The sequence below is a fragment of the Cyprinodon tularosa genome, unplaced genomic scaffold (assembly GCF_016077235.1).
Source record: "Cyprinodon tularosa strain WSP-4 unplaced genomic scaffold, ASM1607723v1 ctg419, whole genome shotgun sequence".
Taxonomy (NCBI): domain Eukaryota; kingdom Metazoa; phylum Chordata; class Actinopteri; order Cyprinodontiformes; family Cyprinodontidae; genus Cyprinodon; species Cyprinodon tularosa.
In genome coordinates this window covers 267,880-287,239 of record NW_024039140.1, presented here as the reverse complement: position 1 = coordinate 287,239, position 19,360 = coordinate 267,880, and positions in this window count along the sequence as shown.

Here is a 19,360-nt window from a genome sequence, read left to right as displayed (position 1 = left end):
GACCACTCAGCCCAGACCTGTTAAAACAAATGAGGGATGCTGGAATTGCGGGTCACCCGACCATTGGTTTAGGGAGTGTCCCGCACCTCATCCAAGGGGCAGGGGAAGACGCCACAGTGGCGGTTCATCATTTGAGGCGTGACTAGGCTCTAGAGCAAATTGGGATCCAGAGCCATTAAAAACAGTAGATGTGTATAGAGCATGGGAACTATTAAATGCATTAAAAAAAACCTACATACAGTAGTAGTTACAATTCATGGACAGCCAGTTACTCTTTTATATGATTCAGGTGCTTGTAAAACATGTATAAAAGATAACGTAGGACTAAAAGCACCTAAAATGCCAATTTTTGTAAAATCAGCAAATGGTCAAACATCCCAAGAATGAATGTCAAAAGCAATAGAAATAAAAGACCCTCATACAGGAAAAAGGTTGCATGCTCCTGTAGCTTCACCCACCTGCCCCATTAATCAGTTAGGACGGGACTTGATGGAAAAATTAGGCATTGCAATTTACCCCACGCAGGCGGGAATGAAGGCTCTGCTTACCTTCTCTACTCCAAATAAAAGAGAAAAGCAAACTCATGCAAAATGCTAGAAGCACATTGTCACATCCACATGATGAAACTAATCTATACACCACTATGAATATGTTCTTAACCCCAGATGAAAAATTTGCCAAACAGTTTCTGAAACAGGAAATTACAATTGTGGCTGCACAAAATATGTACACAGATGGGAGTTCGTTCGCAGCAGTTAGTTATGCTTTCTATAAAGATGCAAGGAATGTATCGCTTACAGTGGGTACGTCATTTATCATTGTGTAAGACCAGTGAAGCACAGTGGAAAGACACAGGCCTGCGTTTAAAAGCTGCAGAAAGCACGTCTGATTTCCAGCCATGTCCACACAAAACAGGCTGGCTCTATAGCCCTATCACAGAACTATGGAAACAGCCTTATAAAATGCTGTTCGATGCAGAACCCCGGGTCAATGCCTTGTGGTCTACAGGACCAACTGATATAGGACTATTGGGAACTGTGGAATCAGTTAAAATAGTTCCTAAATTGCAATACAGGCCGCGGATAAAAGGATACCCACTAAAACATGAAGCACAAGAAGGTATAAAGCCAGTTATAAAAAAAAATTGTTTGATCTAGTACAGATAACCAGTACATTAACTTGAGCAGCAATATTTTCCTTCGCTATTTTCCTATCCTTTGCAGCTGTAGCTGTGTTTCTCTGTCTTTGAAACACATTCTCCATTTTATTAAATTTCTTCATTAAAGTCTCTATTTCCAATGGGGTGAAATATGCCCTTCCTCTTGCCTGTTGTCATGGTGACTCGTCAAATCAGGGCTCCACTCAAAATGGCTCTTCATATTTGTTACGCGCACGCTCTCTTCTGAGTGGACCTACTTAGAGTTGATTGAACTAATTCATATCAGCTGCTTCTTGAAATGGACCCCTTTGCTACTATCTCTGTATGAGGAAAATATTTATCATATCTTAGACTTAGAATTAGACAGCTTGTATTGTCATTTTGTATACACTGAGTGTATACAAAATCTCACCACTCTACTCTCTTTCTTCCAGTCTGAGGCGCTGCAGCCTCCACACCACAGAGTTAGACAACTGTTCAGAACACTCTCTATGGTGCTTCTGTAGAAGGTGGTGAGAATGGGTGGGGGCGGGTGGGCTCTCCTCATCCTCCATAGGAAGTACAAGCGCTTTTGTGACCTTTTGAAGAGTTAGGTGATGTTTACAGTTCAGATGAGGGTGTCTGTGATCTGCACCCCCAGGAGTTTGGTGCTTCTGACCACCTCTAAAGCTGAGCTGTTGATGAGCAATGGAGCGTGGTTAGGATGGTTCTTCCTGAAGTCGACAATGATCTCCTTAGTTTTCTCCACATTCAGGATCAGGCTGCTATCTGCACCAGTCCACCAGCTGCCCCACCTCCTCTCTGTAGTCCTGGTCGTTGTCATCTCAGATGAGGTCCACCAGTGTAGTGTCGTCTGCAAACTTCGTGATGTGACTGGTGATGAACCTGGAGACGCAGTCGTGTGTCATCAGGGTGAACAGCAGGGAGCTCAGGACACAGCCCTAAGGGAAGCCTGTGCTTAGGGTGATGACATCAGAGGTGTTATGTCCAACCCAGACTGACTGAGGTCTGTTTGTGAGGAAGTCTAGCAGCCATTTCCAGAGTGGTGTATTGAAGCCCAGCTGTTCTAGTTTGCCCATCAGATGCTGTGGGATGATGGTGTTGAAAGCTGAACTGAAGTCCAGGAACAGCATCTGCACGAGGGTGTTCTTCTCCTGCAGGTGTACTGGGCTCAGGTGAAGAGCAGAGGAGATGGTAGTGGAGCGGTTTCGTGGATCACAAACTAGAATGGGTTGAATGTTGGGGGGAGACTTATGATGATGTTTTGTTATCCAAAATAGAGATTGAAATGCAAAGGAATAGCTACATAAATAACTTGATTGGAACTGGAACAAACACAAGTTGAAGGCATAGATGAAGATAAAAGCTTTGATAACTCAGAGAGATTAACAGGATCAAAACAGTCCAAACTTTTATTTAAAGTTCTGCATTAGTTTATTGGGACTATTTAATAATTTTTAATGGGGGTGACAGGGACCTATCAGAATTTAAAATCATCAAAATGTTTTGATGATGATATAACTTGAAAACATCATATTTGCACTGCCAACATGGCTGATTTTTTCATAATCCTATTAAATAGAACACAACTTTTGCACCACATTTATTGTGAAAAATATATATTGTTCAAACAACAAAATATATATATATATATATATATATATATATATATATATATATATATATATATATATATATATATATATATATATATATATATATATATGAATGAATAGGCACATGGCTCAATACATGCACCCTTCCCAGAAGGGAATAGGCAGTAACACCAGAGGAGCCAAGCACCAGCTACTAGTGGATAGAGCAGTCACTCGAGACTGTAAGACCAGGCAGACAAATCTGTGCACTGCCTGGATTGACTGTAAGAAAGCCTATGACTCAATGCCGCATACATGGATACTGGAATGCTTGGAAATGTACAAGATCAACAGGACTCTAATAGCCTTCATCAAGAACTCAATGAAGCTGTGGAAACAAGTCTGGAAGCCAATGCAAAGCCAATAGCACAAGTCACCATCAAGTGCGGCATATACCAGGGTGATGCACTATCCCCGCTGCTGTTCTGCATAGGCCTGAACCCCCTCCGCCAGATCATCACAAAGACTGGCTACGGATACCAATTCCGAAGCGGAAACAATCATCAGTCACCTCCTCTACATGGATGACATCAAGCTGTATGCCAGGAGTGAGCGAGACATCGACTTACTGATCCACACTACCAGGATCTACAGCAACGACATTGGGATGTCATTCGGACTGGACAAGTGCGGTCGCATGGTCTCAAAGAGAGGGAAGATGATTAGAACCGAGGGGGTTGAACTACCAGAAGGCCACATTACAGATGTGCAGGACAGCTACAAATACCTTGGGGTGCCACAGGCTAACGGAAACCACGAGGAGATGGCAAGAAAGACTGCCACAGCTAAATACCTACAAAGAGTAAGGCAGGTCCTGAAAAGTCAGCTGAATGGGAAAAACAAGATCCAAGCCATCAACACATATGCCCTACCAGTCATCAGATACCCCGCTGGTATAATAAACTGGCCAAAGGAGGAGATAGAGGCCACTGACATCAAGACAAGAAAGCTCCTCACAATGCATGGAGGGTTCCACCCCAAATCCAGCACCCTGAGACTGTATACCAAGCGTAGCGAGGGAGGCCGAGGGCTAGTGAGTGTCAAGACCACTGTCCAGGATGAAACAAATAAGACCCAGGAGTACATCAGAAAGATGGCCCCCAAAGACAAATGGCTTGGTGAATACCTCAGGCAGGAGAAAACCGAAAGCAAGGACAAGAAAGAGGAAGGAGAACCCTCATGGAGGGACAAGCCACTGCACGGCATATACCACAGACAAATAGAAGAAGTGGCTGATATCAAAAAATCCTACCAGTGGCTGGAAAAGGCTGGACTGAAGGACAGCACAGAGGCACTAATCATGGCAGCACAAGAACAGGCACTCAGTACAAGATCAATAGAGGCCAGGGTCTACCACACCAGGCAGGACCCCCGATGCAGACTGTGCAAAGATGCCTCTGAAACAATACAGCACATAACAGCAGGGTGTAAAATGCAGGCAGGAAGTGCATACATGGAACGCCACAACCAGGTAGCTGTCATAGTGTACAGGAACATCTGCCATGAGTATGGGCTGGAAGTCCCAAGGTCAAAATGGAAGACACCTCCTAAGGTAGTTGAGAATGACCGAGCTAAGATCCTATGGGACTTCAAGATCCAGACTGACAAACAGGTGATGGCTAACCAACCAGACATCGTGTTGATCGACAAACAGCAGAAGAAGGCAGTAGTGATAGATGTGGCAATCCCAAGCGACAGCAACATCAAGAAGAAAGAACACGAGAAGCTTGAGAAATACCAAGGGCTCAAAGAGGAGCTAGAAAAGATGTGGAAAGTAAGAGCAGCAGTGGTGCCAGTGGTAATTGGAGCACTGGGGGCTGTGACCCCCAAACTGGGAGAGTGGCTACAGCAGATCCCAGGCAAAACATCAGAAGTCTCTGTCCAGAAGAGCGCAGTCCTAGGAACAGCTAAGATCCTGCGCAGAACCCTCAAACTCCCAGGCCTCTGGTAGAGGACCCGAGCTTGAGGATGACACATACTACCCCACGAGGGGTGAGAAAACAGTTTTTTTTATATATATATATATATACATACCTGTAAAAAAGTTTGTTCATGAAACTTTAAAGAGTGTATTCAAAACACTTGACAAGGGATAAACATAATCTACAATAACATAAAAATCTATAAAAAATTGTGAAACTGCTGCTTTTCAAGCTAAAATGAAATAAATTGCCTTTTTAGAACTTTATTTTGCTTTTCTTTTCAGCCTTAGGCATTGTAATAAAACAAAATCGGCTTCCAAACTTAAAAAAAAAAAAAGACGCTTTGATCCAGCCTCAGCTGGGTGTTTCACTCTTATGCAAGCTGGTAAAACAGCTCTACTTTATATAACCCGCCCATGTAAAGGCTTTTTGAAATCTTATTTCATTGGCTACAAAGCCAAACAGCCCACGTGGTCTTAACCAATAACAGCAGGACTCTATGAGGTGTAATATCGCTCTACTCGGTGCGTCATTGGCTGACAGGCAAGGAGAAGCTCATGAGATTTCAGTGACTGTCCCTGATTCAAATCACGTCATATAAAGATGCAGACACTTTTGTCTTGTTGGCAAAAAGACGATGTAAGGAAACTTACCAAACATTGCGGGCTATCAACTGAGAAAATAAGTATTAGGAAGTAAATATTAACAAGATGCTAAGCATTAGCTATGACCAGCTAATTTTTCTGATTTCAACAACCGGATGTTATGTCGCGAGTTTCTCATCATGGCATGTTTTTATTACAAGTATGCTAAAATACTTTTAATCTGTGGACCCTTATGGACGAATGGAGTATATACAATTGAAGATTTTACTTATAAAATGGCTTCTAGATGACATGAAATGTATGTGGTGGCTGCTTTGTCATGTTTACATTTTAACATGCTGCTATATCTGTGTTAATTGTGCTTTGGTGCTTAGTCTGTCCATAAAATGAACTTGGTGGTTGAATTGTGGAGAATCTAAGCTTTCCAATAATGCCTTACATGTCTATATTGGTAAAAATCTTACCGTTGTAATTTTACATGCGTTCTGAGTTATTAGTTGTAAACGCTGTAAAACGGGTCACCGGTGCTTCAGTGGTTTTGGAGAGGTTAATAGTAGTATTCTTTTGGTATCGGCTGATATGTTCAGCCAGGCATCGGACTGGATCGTAAAAAAATGGATCCCCAACATCTCTATGCAAAACACCACAGCAGTGCCCCTCATGGACAACAGTGTTTTCCTCCTAGCAGACAGACAATTGGCACATTATGCTAATTGGAGATGGTTGACATTTTTATCATTCAGATAATGAATTAGATTATTTACAGCCATCTATGGGGCTCTGCTATTAGGACCCTGACGTCATTGCTGGAGGTGTTTGAGCAGTTAAGAGAGGAGGGGCGGGAAGACTTGACTTTTATACGAGAGAAGGATCTGGAGAAATGCCTCACAACAATCCACTGTCAGGAATTCCTCACTGTGGTAAATAAACAGTTGTAGCAATCCCTGCAAATATTGCTGTAGATATGCAAGTCACAACAGCAGAGAGAAAAGCTTAATGTATTGCTGCAAATTTTATCTATAGTTGTATGACCAAAATATACCCAGATTGTTATTTTCAGAAAGATAATGCACCTTGAAACAAATATCAAATAATCTAATACTTGAATCTAAAAGCCATTAAACTTTTGTGGATACTAAAAGCTTAATTTTTGTTTTTCAAAATGTCAGGGCCATACCCTTCATTAATCATAATCATAAAACAAGGAAGAGGCCTGCTAAATAATAAAAAAAAGTAGTTTAATATTACATGAATAGCTAGTGTTGGAATTTGGTCACAGAAATAAATGATCAAACAATATGACATAAAGCTCAAGTTGTCATGTTATTATCTTTTATAGAAAGCACACCTAGAAAAGAAAAAAAAAATAAAACTTCTAAGAAACTATAACATTCCGATACTTTTATCAATTTTGTCCCCAATTCTTTTTAATGATTTTTTTGTTTTTATGTAAAAACAAAAAGGGTAAGACAAGACTACTAGGAATATCTAACCACAGACGTACTGTTAAAATGACACAGTCAAAAGGTCTCCCTGTGATAAAGATTAATTCGATAACCATATTTGACATAAACCTTAACAACAACACTCCTAATATGGACACAAGTGTGAAGAATGTCTTTTGTTTTGATTGATCAATCTTGTTTCTACTTCCAGATTTTTGACCTGGGCCTGGGCGTTTCAGAGTACATAAAACAAATAGGCTGCAAAAAAATACAATAATTAGAGCTGCTAATAAATAACAGAGCTCAACAAATTTTGATGCTTGTGATTCAAATGTGTCCACTGTTACAATAGCAAATATCCATGCAAAACCACTTATGACATTTCTGATTTTGATTCCTTTTTCATTTTTCAATTTCAGGTAGGTAATCGGATGAACAACAGCCAGATAGCGTTCCAAACAAGTCAAAACATGAAAAAATATTTCTCCAAACCAGGTGAAAGAACTGGTGATTCTTCCCATAGATACCAGCTTAACCTCCTTTCTATAGAAACCAGAACAAGTTAAAATAGTTCCAATGACACGAATCATTTCTATGGTAACTGCATGGTAAGTGAACAAATCAGAGTTACTTGATGGTGATGAGGTGAACCTGTTATTTCTCCATTTTTGGAGGCCATGGTAAAAAATTAGGATGCAGATTGGTAATAGAAGGAAGATGTACAGATGAACGTATGTAATGAAAACAATGGAAGTTGGTCCGATGAAGAGGCAGTTTCTGAATGAGGGTACAGAAAAATTGGTGGAGGAGAGGTTTGGATGAAGAAGGGAGTCCTGGCAGGTTGAAGAAGAGTTTTTCATTATAACTGTAAAAAGAAGAAGAAAAATTATTTGTGTGAGTATATATAATGTATTTTTGTAAGATATGTCCTATGAGAGATATCTTTAGAAGCTAGTCAGTGAGAATCCACCAGCCCATTTGAATTCATCAGAATATATAGAGATTAAAAAGTGCAACTTGCCACTGTGGAAATTCAGATTTTTGTGGCGTAAAATAATTAATCAGGATAAATAGTTGCAAATTTTTCATTTTTCATTTCATTCTTCCTTTGAAATTAGAATGAGAATATACATCTCTAAGAAGAAAAAAATTTAAGTAAAAAATGAGATATGTAGGTGTGCCTACCATTCATCTATTGCATTGATGAAGCACCTTTATCTCAATTCCAGCAGTTACTTTTTTTTATATAAAGATCAATTATTTAAAATTAAATCAATTACATAAAATATATCTTTACAAGTAATATTTTACCATTTCCCATTAACATACTCAAGCTATAGTTGCAGTTACAGAGTTTAAAGATAATCAAAACAATGTTATTGTATTACCATACCACTCATTTGATTAAGAGTAAGTCTATCGAGGGCTTTGGATAAGATGTTTCCCCACAAATAAAATACTGGAAAGATATTTTTGCTTAGTAAAATTCGAAAATAATACCAGGTCAAGATGTGGTAACCTGACAGAGAATTATTGATTTGTAACTAAAACTGTTTTAATGAACTATTATGCTAAGGGTGTGCTGATTTATGCAACAAATTTACTGTAGTTTTTTTTTTTTTTTTTTTTTTTTTTTTTTTTTTTATCTTACAGGTTGGTTTATTTTATATCAATTCTCAAATATGAACATATTTAACTTAAATATGACAAAATTCCATTCAGTCAAAGTCAGTTGTTCTTGCAGACATCCCTCCATAACCATTGTTTATAAACAATACCAGTTTATTTAAATTAGATTGAAATCACATGTATATAACATTATATTTACAGTCTAACTGATCTCATATCAAGCAACTAAAACCTGGTCATTCAGTATCCATCATGTTACATAACATGACTTCTGAATCAGTAATTCCTATTCAAATAACTTCTGAAATGCCTTACGTAATTTGTTCAAATACTATCCAAGTCTAATTTGTAGTATAAAAATGCAAGAAAAATATCAAGAGAATTCCGCCAGTTTTATCCTAAATTATTATAATTAGGTTGAGGTTAGGAAGAATGAAGTCTGGATGACCCTACTTAGGCACCTACCCAGTTAAGTGGAAGAAGATGGATACATTAATCGATGGAGGTTAGGAATTTTGTGTAAAATATTTTAAATGCAGTACAATGTTTTTCCAGATCTTTAATTGCAGTGCATAAAAAAACAAAAATGAAACAATCACTGCTATTCTTCAGAGTAAAAATAAAAAACAACGGTTTACATACAATAATGATTTACTTAAGATGCATCCCATGATACATTTTTTGTTAAATAACTGTGAATTCCTAAACTCTAATATTTATAAAAACAAAAAGTACCAACCTTTTTAGTGTTTTGTACAGCTTTCTTCCTCTTGGTCTCTTCTCTGCAAGAGCAATAGCTGGTCATATATATAACCAAATGTATATATGACCTCTCAACCTATGTAGGCCTCTTTAAGGTAAATTCAAATTTTGTGTATTTGCATTAAAACAAATTGCAGCTTTTTAACAAGGTGTTACATAATCAAACGTTATGCAAGCCCAAATGTAGAAAAACTGTAAACTGAAACATATTCATCTTAAACTTTTTCTCATGTATATGCTTTTTGTGCAAAATACTTAGATAATTCTTTAAACTTGTTGTGGAGGAGTTTTAATTTGGCCCATTATAGGGTTTGTTATGCTGTTTTAGCCTCACAGAAGAGCAGAAGTATCCGTAGGGAGAATCCAGAACCAATTCAGTTTATTTATATAGCGCCAATTCAAAACACGTCATCTTAAGGCACTTTAATTAATTCGAAAAACCTGTTGTTTCATTCTAGGGCTTTAACAAGGCTTGCATTAGGGCTCATAGGCAAATATGCCATTTTGAGCCTAACCAATGTTACACACCCTATTCAGAGACCTTACGGACCAGCACCAAATACCCTGTATAATCATTCTATGACCCCTTTAAGCCTTTATCAGAACTCTGGCTGCAGTATTTTTGGATCAGCTGAGGGCTTTTAACTACAGCTTGTGGACTTCCTGATAGAATTACAATAGTCCAGCCTTGAAGTAACAAAAACATGGTCTAGTTTCTCAGCATCACCCCTGGACAGGAGATTTCACATTTTTTGTAATATTTGCGAAGATGAAAGAAGGAAATTCTAGAAACCTCTTTAATATGGGATTTAAATTACAGGTCCTGATCAAAAATAACACCAAGATTTTTTACTTTGTTATCTGAAATCAGTTTATTCCCATCCAAATGAAGTGACTGACTAATCAGCTTGTTTTTCAAAGACTCTTGTCCAAAGACTATAACTTGTTTTTTCTGCATTCAGACTTCAGGTGTTGACAGGTTTGGCCCGAGAAACATGAAAGGTGGGGTGGATCCTTATAGATGGAGTCAGGTGGAGACAGAGTGCCACTGAGTTCACCAGCTTAGAGATGGCAAAGGGGCTACTAAACCGGGGAGCCAGCTTCCTGCTCCCGACCCTTGAGAGAAAGGTCCTTGGTAGAGAGCCAGACTTCGTCTCCGGGTTGGCCTGAGTGGGCCTGAAAGGAGCAAAGAATGGCCCTCCTCCAGGCTCGCTGGCACCTCAGAGCGGACAGGTGGGCAGACGGAACATTTGAATCCCTCTCCTCGATGGAGAACACCGGAGGCTGGAACCCATAAACAACATAAAAAGAGAGACCGGTGGAGCTGGAGGGAGTGGAGGTTATAGCGTGCTCTACCCAGGGAAGGTTCTGGGCCCACTTAGTGGGTCAGACTGGCAAAAAAGGCAAAGCTTGGTCTCAACCTCCTGGTTGAGCCTCTCAGTCTGACCATCTGTCTGAGGGCTTTTTAATAATCTTGACCAGTACTGGCTGGTGGTAATTGTTTGTAACCCATTTCCACTCTAGACCCTCTTAAGTCCAGTGATGATTACTTGATTTCTTGGAAGTATAATGCATTTAGGATGGGTTAGCCTAGATTTGCTATTTATTAAGCCCTTGAGAAAACGCATTACCTATTCTTTAGAGGTAATTCCTGAAATACTGATGTGAAAATACATCATAGGGATGAATTCCATGTTAGAATAGGGCTTATGTATGAAATATGAATAACGCTCAATTTCAAACTTAAAAATATAAAGAACCTGTTGGAAAATTTTTTTTTTTTTATTATTATTTTGAGCTTATTTATATTTAAAATAAAAAAAATGAACACACTACGTTGAAGTTTTAAAACGAGTAACCAGTGTAATAAAAAGTGAAACAGAGATTAACAGAGAGACGTTTTGGCTGCTCCTGTCAAATTAATTAAAGCTACAATGTGTAATTTTCAGCAGGCACGTGCAGAGGGGGGGGCTAAGGGGGCTTGAGCACCTGCCCCTTTTGCCCCATAATCCCAATGTGCCCTTTTGGTCCCTTTTTTTTTTTTTTTTTTTTTTTTTTTTTTTTTTATTTGACACATTTACTGAAATTATTATTATTATCTTTTTTTTTTTTTGGCAAGAAAAACAATACAATAAGCCCTCCGGTCACATTGTTACCTTTGACCTTTTGCCGGTGACGACGCACTTGCCTCTCGCACAGTCAACTAAGGCGGCTAACTGCAGAGCTAAAGGTAGCGAACATTCCACATTACACTGTGGCCACTGCTCATTTGGCCCTAAGCAAGATCAACCATGATCGGACGGATGGCTATGTCTTCAGTCTGCACCGCCTCTCCAATGTCAACCTGAATAGAGATGTAAGTGAAACCAAATGAGCCCCATGGATGATGCAGTATTGTTTGATCTAAAACACTGTTTACTCTTTGCTTTTAGTCTTTTACATTGAAAATTATGTTTTTTAATTCACAAAAAACTGTTCTGTAATGATTACAGAACAGTTTTTTTGTGAATTAAAAAACATAATTTTTGGTGAAAATACTGGAGTAGGCTTCCTACTTGTCAGACAACGGAAAACTTTGAACGTTGTATAATTTCTCTACTTTAGCAAAGAGTAGCGGTTTAAACGGAGGAAAGTATAGGACGCGGCGCGCCTTTCTCTGAAGAACTACTGAGCGGGAGGAGACAGCCAGGTGAGGAAAAGCTGTTCTTATCTATCGATTCAGTATTTTTATCATACAGACATTAGGCTGTTGTTCTTGTGCTATGAGCTAGCTGCTAGCTAATTACTTTGCTAGCAAAGCAAGATAACTAAAAAGCTTCCCTGTGTCGTTAATGATAGTAGGACATTCTTCAGTATTACTTATGCAATAGGGGCACATCGCCCGTCAAAAAACTATCATCTCCATAATGGATATATGTCTGATTTTCTAATTTCCTTTGCTGCATGATGTACATTTCATTTATTCTAGCGTTAGGTAAATGTATCTTAAAGGAGAACTCATCCAGAACTACCATGATAGATACACTATATTGCCAAAAGTATTTGCTCACCCATCCAAATTATTGGAATCAGGTGTTCCAATCACTTCCATGGCCACAGGTGTATAAATTCAAGCACCTAGGCATGCAGACTGTTTTTACAAACATTTGTGAAAGAATGGGTCGCTCTCAGGAGCTCAGTGAATTCCAGCGTGGAACTGTGATAGGATGCCACCTGTGCAACAAATCCAGTCGTGAAATTTCCTCGCTCCTAAATATTCCACAGTCAACTGTCAGCTGTATTATAAGAAAATGGAAGTGTTTGGGAACGACAGCAACTCAGCCACGAAGTGGTAGGCCACGTAAACTGACGGAGCGGGGTCAGCGGATGCTGAAGCGCATAGTGCGAAGAGGTCGCCAACTTTCTGCAGAGTCAATCACTACAGACCTCCAAACTTCATGTGGCCTTCAGATTAGCTCAAGAACAGTGCGCAGAGAGCTTCATGGAATGGGTTTCCATGGTCGAGCAGCTGCATCCAAGCCATACATCACCAAGTGCAATGCAAAGCGTCGGATGCGGTGGTGTAAAGCACGCCGCCACTGGACTCTAGAGCAGTGGAGACGCGTTCTCTGGAGTGACGAATCGCGCTTCTCCATCTGGCAATCTGATGGACGGGTCTGGGTTTGGCGGTTGCCAGGAGAACGGTACTTGTCTGACTGCATTGTGCCAAGTGTAAAGTTTGGTGGAGGGGGGATTATGGTGTGGGGTTGTTTTTCAGGAGCTGGGCTTGGCCCCTTAGTTCCAGTGAAAGGAACTCTGAATGCTTCAGCATACCAAGACATTTTGGACAATTCCATGCTCCCAACTTTGTGGGAACAGTTTGGAGCTGGCCCCTTCCTCTTCCAACATGACTGTGCACCAGTGCACAAAGCAAGGTCCATAAAGACATGGATGACAGAGTCTGGTGTGGATGAACTTGACTGGCCTGCACAGAGTCCTGACCTCAACCCGATAGAACACCTTTGGGATGAATTAGAGCGGAGACTGAGAGCCAGGCCTTCTCGTCCAACATCAGTGTGCGACCTCACAAATGCGCTTCTGGAAGAATGGTCAAAAATTCCCATAAACACACTCCTAAACCTTGTGGACAGCCTTCCCAGAAGAGTTGAAGCTGTTCTAGCTGCAAAGGGTGGACCGACGTCATATTGAACCCTATGGATTAGGAACGGGATGTCACTTAAGCTCATATGTGAGTCAAGGCAGGTGAGCAAATACTTTTGGCAATATAGTGTATATGATAGATATAATGTATGAAGCTGGTGAAAACAAAACTGCGCAGCTTATGCAAGGAGGATCGGTTGTCAGACCTTCTTTTGTTGGCAATCGAGAAGGATGTGCCAATCATTCATTGTGAGGTTATTAACATCTTTAAAGACATGCTAACAGAAAACTGCTGCTGTGAACAAAAGAGAACAAAAATAGAAAAAATGCTTAAAAGTTGGAAATTTGTTTTTAAACAGTTAAATCACCATGACGGAAAATAAGTTTTTGGATCATAATCTTGGATTTAGTTTGGGGGAAAAAGAAAGGCAAGAGACTGAAATAAATAAGACATTGACCTTCACTCAACACAGAAAAGATGAGACAATGAGGAAAAAAAGAAAAGAGAAACTGACAAGAAAAAACGAAGAGGAAAGATTGAAGAAAATGTATATAGGTACTTACAAAATACACTAAGACACAAACAGACTAGGCTTTTCTCATGGTGACATGCATTAATAAAATGTTTGTTTTGTTCTTTTTTTCTGCAGTTCCACGTTAAAGTTTGATGCAGCAGCTCTGCTTTTCTGAATGGACCGTCTCCATCTCCACTGTCAGTACAGCAAACCAGGCAGACATTCTTTTTATAGATTACAGTACACTAAAAGGTTGCATTGTGCCCTTGTATGCATTTTTAACAGTTTAATTCTGTAAAGACAAAATATGTCTGGTGGTCCAGCTCTGATTTAAATCTTTGACTAAATTGCAAGTTTGAATATTGTAATACTTTCCTATAACAAAATAGACCTGCAGAAAGAAATTACTAATAAAATATTTTACATATGCATAGTTCTATGTTCTATGTAGAGATTTCCCTTAGCTTTGATTGTATGTCTCACAATTTTGTAATTTATCATTGTTCATTAAACTCTGAAAGCCATGTGACTTTGTTAATATTCTGTCCTAAAATGCGATAAGATGTGCCCTTTTTTTTTTTAGCACCTGCCCCTTTAGTGGTCTCTGCACGGCCCTGATTTTCAGCGACATCCAATAGTCAGACTTCAAAATGCAGTGATGTGAACAGTCCTCCACACTGTCTCTCTGCTTCAACAGTACGGGGACCATCATGGTTTAAAATAGCTTCAACAACATCCGCTTTACCTATGAAGACGAGGTTTTTTTTTAAGTTAGATCATAGTATCAGATCCAGAAATTCTTCAAAACTGTTGTCTCATGTACATTGACAGGTATACAGTTTAGAAGATGAGAAAGGTTGATGATTTGATTTAATTTAGCCCTAGACCGACTGTTACATAACCTAACTCCAGCATGACACTGACAGAGTGATGCCTTCTCTCTTCCCACTCCTATGCATATTCCATCTGTGAGCTCCACTAATCCTCAGCGGACCTCCCTCCATCTCCAGCACTTAGAGCCTAGCCTTGACCTGCCGGACTCTCTTCCTGATCTGTCGCCCTGGGGGTCTTCTACAATGTCACTCTTTCCTTGTCTCACACTGATACCCTACTGTTTCTGCTTGAGCTTAGAAACACCATCTCCCCTTACCTCTGTTGTCCAGGCCAGTGGAAGTCTAGTTCACATAGTTATGTTTTATAAATATTATTTGATTATTCTTATTGTATCTAGGCCTATCTAGCTGCTGTCCAATTCAACCCTAATGGCCTTCTCTATAGTGATCTCCGAGTTTACCTGTAAATCCTTAGACTGAGGGACATTAGAACAAAGAAGAACCCATCCAGAGATTTCAGTAAATGTTTTGGGGGTTTTTCTGCCTGAAGTGTTGAGATTCATGAGGACATTTTGTTTATAAACTTACCAAACATCTCTTTGGTTCTCCATTATTTTTATTTTCTTAAGTGACTCAACTTAAGCATGACACTGTTGGTTTTATTATTGATGGCTAATTGGAGCACTCCGTCAGATTACATAACCTGTTCTCCTGCCTAACGTGTATGTTTTCACTTATGTAATCAATTAATCATCACCATTATTTACATACCAATTTCATTTTTGCATTTCATTTGGACCTGCCACAAATGCACATGACACTGTCATGCAAACAAGCTTTGACAGAGTGAACGTACTTACTCCTAAAGATGAGAAACTTACTGAAATGGTGTATCTGGAAATGGCAACTCCCTGAGCAGATGTTCTGACACCTGTTTATCAAATATAAGAAGAGTTGTTTTGGCCTCTAATGTCCACACTGTAAGACTATTGGAGTCGATATAAAGGCCATTTCAACCCGGTTTGCCTGCCAAGTCATTTAACATGGGTCAACACAAGTAAGTGGGCTTTTCCCATTCCCAATAAAAAAAAAGAATTGTTCCTGGGTTAAACAGTTTTTTTGGCAATTTGGGAATGGATATGAGTTTTAGTACTTTCTGATGCAAGATGCTGGAGGTGTGGAACTCTTGATAACAAAGAACTTCCTTATGTGGGGTACCTGGCTGGAGCAAAGAACTCACCTGCTGCGGCCCTGCTATGCTGAGGTGATGGACACTGTAACTCAGCCTTTTCCAAAATGGAGATCAGGATAGGTAGTGGTCTGACACATTTAGGGACAGATTTTCCAGTTAAAGTATTTGTTTCTTTAGTGAATTTTGATAACTTCATCCATTTGCTGTTGGGTAAAGACAAGCTAACAAAATGGACCACATGATCGTGACATGTTTTTATCTGTGGTTTATATAGCTAGAATAAGCTTGATTAATATAACATTAACATCCATGTGTGTCTCATATGCTCATTACATTGTTATCACGAAATTATGATGGAAAAGTTATTTAAGGGGAGCCCTCATGTCTGCTTGCTACTAGCTAATCAGAGAAGGTTAACAATCAATTGACTAAAGGTTAGTAGTTTTTGAATAAGCAAATCATTTAATAAAACACAACTTTACAAATAATGTTTTATTCACCTCTTGCATTTACATTGTGAATTGGTTTAAACACATCCCAATTGCTTTAAATTAGTTAAAAGCGAAATTGATCACATTCCAAAATCTTCAAAATAAACCTTGGTTCTCAAACATAAAATCAATGCCGAACTGTGATATCATTGCTTAGCCTGATTGATATTGGTTCTGTCGTGGGAAAATGTATTAAATTATTCACTCCAGTTAACCTCCTAACATCCACCTTATTTTGGGTAATTCTCCCCTATTTTGCATACTCAAATGAAAAAGCAAACAAAAAATTAGGAACCGTAAGCCCAAATCACATGTGCAATACAATATTTGGAAGCTAACACTCTCTATTTTCTGAATATATACATTAAAATTGGGTCAGTAGAAAGCAACCTGCATCAGTTCAAATATGACTCAAAGTAGTTTTATTTTATTCTCGAAATGATAGGTCTTTCATGAACAGCAGTAATAAAGACATTCTTGAGAACAGTCAGGTTTCATTGTATCATATTTGTTCTATGTCATGTCAACCATAAATGCAGAAAATTTCAGACCTCTAGCTATAAGAATTCCAGAGCTGTGGGGTATGGAACTTTTGGTGTCAGCTTGGAGCTGCGCACAATGGCTCCACCTGCTGGTAAACATTTTACCGGTGGAATTTTATGTATTCTGAATCAATACCCTCATTTAAGGGCGACCCGGTGGGTTTCAACAGAGATCCATGGATTTTGGCATGCCTGTCTATGTCTCTGAAACAGAAAACCTGTTCAGCCAGGCCAACAATACCCTCTAACAACTCCCCTTCCAGATACATGGACAGGTATTGGGTATTGGTATTTCAGGCTAATAAAGAACACAAGCAACCCCAATTCCTAAGGAGCGGACCAGTTCGTCCGGTTTAATTTGCACGTTTTCTAAGCCAAAACAAGGCTTGGTTTTTGGTCTTCAAACTTGGAAACAAAGTCCAGCGGGTTTTTTTTCTTTCGTTTTTTTACTTTTTTGAATCGATATTAGCTCCAATTATAGAGGAATTCTTCTCTTCCTTTGTTTTAGACCTGTCTTCTTGACCATAACTGACTGAACAGCTTAATGGCCAAGAGCTACTAAATGTTTTCAAATTAATCCAAACATGCCACACCCAGCCAGGAGGTGCCTCTTGCAAAGTCTCAAGTGTCAGTATCCTGCCTTTTCCTCATAACACAGCATTACCAAATAAGGTGATGGTACAGCCTCTCATGTCATCATAGGTCAAACTTTGAAATGTCCTTTTGGCTGAATTATTACTATACACAAACATGTGTGGCATGAGTAGTAACATGAACGTGAAAGAATTAAAATTTGTCTGTAGGTTTGAAACCAGCATAGTGCTATTCCATTAATTCCTATACAATGTTTCTATACAATTCCTATATAAATGAATATTGTCATTGACTGCATCAATGCAGCACTGAGATCTAACTGCACAAGCACAGATAAAAGTCCATCATGAGGTCGTAAGAATATCATTTGTAACTTCGACCATGTTGTGCAACTATAATATGTTTATTGCTAATATGCTAATATATTTCTAATATAATATGTTTATTAAATATATCATTTAATCTGATAGTAATCGAACTGATATATACTGATATACAATCCCCTACTGCTCTACATGTTTTGTTGATCCCTCATATTGCTGTATATTTATGCAAGTCACCACAGCTGAAAGAAAAGCTTCCTATATTGCTAAAAACTTTGTTAATGCTTGTATAACCAATATATACCCAGATTGTTACTTTCAGAAAGATAATGCACAATGAAACCGATATCAAGTAATCTAAAACTTTTATTTAAAAAATCCCTCTAACTGTTATAGATTCTAAAAACTGAATATTTGTTTTTCAAAATTCCATGGCCTTAATCTGCTCATGAAATGAGGAAGGGGCCTACTAAATAAAAAAATATGTATTTTAATATTGCATGAATAGCAGAATTTGGTCACACTAAAAAATGAACTAACAATATATAATAAAGGTCAAAGTGTTGTGTAACACCCCTAGAAAACTTCATTTTTTTAGGCATACATCCTTAACACTTTTATCACCTTTGACACCAGTTCCTTTTAAAGATTTTTTTGTTTTTATATAATAACTAAAAGGGTAGGACAAGACTACTAGGAATATTTAGCCACATACGTAATGTAAACAGGACACAGTCTAAAGGTCTGCCTGTGATATCGAAGAATTCAATAACCATATTTGATATAAACCTTAACAACAGCACTCCTAAGATGGACACAATTGTGAAGAATGTCTTTTGTTTTGACAGGTCAATCATGTTTCTTTTTCCAGATATTTGACCTGGACCTGGACGTGTCAGAGTACATAAAACAAATAGGCTGCAGAAACATACAATAATTAGAGCTGCTAATAGATAAAAGAGCTCTACAAATTTTGATGCTTCAAATTTGCCCACTATTACAATAGCAAATATCAATCCAAAACCACTAATGACATTTTTAATTTTGACTCCTTTTTCATTTTTCAATTTCAGGTAGGTAATCGGATGAACAACAGCCAGATAGCGCTCCACACAAGTCAACACATGAAAAAATATTTCCCCAAAAACGGTGAAGGAACTGGTGGTTCTTCCCATAGATAGCAGCCTGAACTCCTTTCTATAGAAACCAAAACAAGTTAAAATACTTCCAATGACACCAATCATTTCTATGGTAACCGCATGGTAAGTGAACAAATCAGAGTGACTTGATGGTGACGAGGTGAACCTGTTATTTCTCAATTTTTGGAGGCCATGGTGAAAAATAAGGATGCAGATTGGTAGTAGAAGGAAGATGTACAGATGAATGTATGAAATAAAAATTATGGAAGTTGGTCTTGTGAAGAGGCAGTTTCTAAATAAGGGTGCAGAAAAGTTGGTGGAGGAGAGGTTTGGATGAAGAAGGGACTCCATAAGAGTTTTCCATTATATCTGTAAAAAAAAAAGAAGATAAATTATTAGTTTGAGCATATATAA